Source organism: Vigna radiata, chromosome 8, assembly GCF_000741045.1.
Source record: "Vigna radiata var. radiata cultivar VC1973A chromosome 8, Vradiata_ver6, whole genome shotgun sequence".
NCBI classification, from domain to species: Eukaryota; Viridiplantae; Streptophyta; class Magnoliopsida; order Fabales; family Fabaceae; genus Vigna; species Vigna radiata.
In genome coordinates this window covers 21055868-21057308 of record NC_028358.1, presented here as the reverse complement: position 1 = coordinate 21057308, position 1441 = coordinate 21055868, and positions in this window count along the sequence as shown.

The following is a 1441-nucleotide window of genomic DNA, read 5'->3' as shown; positions in this document are numbered from 1 at the left end:
TATATTTTATTTCACATACTTTCTCCACCAACTTTTTATATTTTCTTTCACTTATTTTCCACATTAACTTTTACTATTTACTATATTTTATTTCATCTACTTTCTCCACTAACTTTTTTATATTATTTCTTTCATTTATTTTCCACATTAACTTTTACTATTCAGTATATTTTATTTTATCTAATTTCTCCACCAACTTTTTTATATTATTTCTTTGACTTATTTTCTACATTAACTTTTACTATTCACTATATTATTTTATCTATTTTCTCCACCAACTTATTATATTATTTTTATTCATCAACTTTCTTCATCCTTAACTCTATAAATATCCACATTCTCTTCACTTCATTTTTACACACACACACACACAATTAACAATATCCTTCTCTTCTTTCTCACACCAAACCTCTTCATTCCATCCCAAAACTCTACTTCATTTTTCTTTCACATTTTATCATTAAATCTCATAACATATTTCTACTCCAAGGTCATCTTCTTCACCTTCCATCTACCTCACAACTTATTGCAAGTAAGGTTTTCCTTCATTTAAATCTTAACCAAGGTATACATATTCTTCTCATTCCATTAATATGAATTTTGATAATTTGTTTTAGTTTATAAATTTATCTTGTTTTCTACCACATTTACTTTAATTTTTTTTTTACATTTATGTTTCATAAATCCTTCAACTCATATCTCTTCCTTTAAAAAAACAAATAAAAATACATAAAACTTTAAAAAATATACAATAATATAAATAGCGGTGTGAGTACTCGTGCGATCGTACACATCAGCCTAGTACTCATTACCTAAGACAATAAATAAACAAAAAGAGTCGTATGAGTACTTGTGCGATCGTACACATCAGCCTAGTGCTCACTATGCAAAACAATAAAATAAAATAAAAAAGTCGTATGAGTACTCATGCAATCGTATGCATCAGCCTACTGCTCACTACGCAAAACAATAAAAACAAACAAAAAGTCATATGAATACTCGTGCATCGTACGCATCAGCCTAGTGTTCATTACGTAAAATCTAAATATTATATCAAAAATACCAAAAAATACAAAATATCCAAAAATCTTAAAAATATCAAATTCTCATGCATTTAATCTGAGCTAGAACTACGTGATCCTTGATTCTCTATCAAGAGTGGAGATAAGTAGGAGCAAGACGCCTTGTCAAGTTCACTTTCCCAAACATCCAAAATTATCTTTAGTAATTTTCCAAACAATTTCCAATCAAATCTTCCAAACAAAGTCTTCAAAAGAACTACGTACTCCTGATTTCTCACATGAGAATACGTAGGAGCGAGGTTAATCCTTGTGGGGCTTTCCTAAAAAAAAATATATTATTTCATTTGTGTTGTCTTGTATTGTTATTTTCGGGGAAAATAACCATTTTGAAAACCACATCAATTTTCCATGTTTAATTA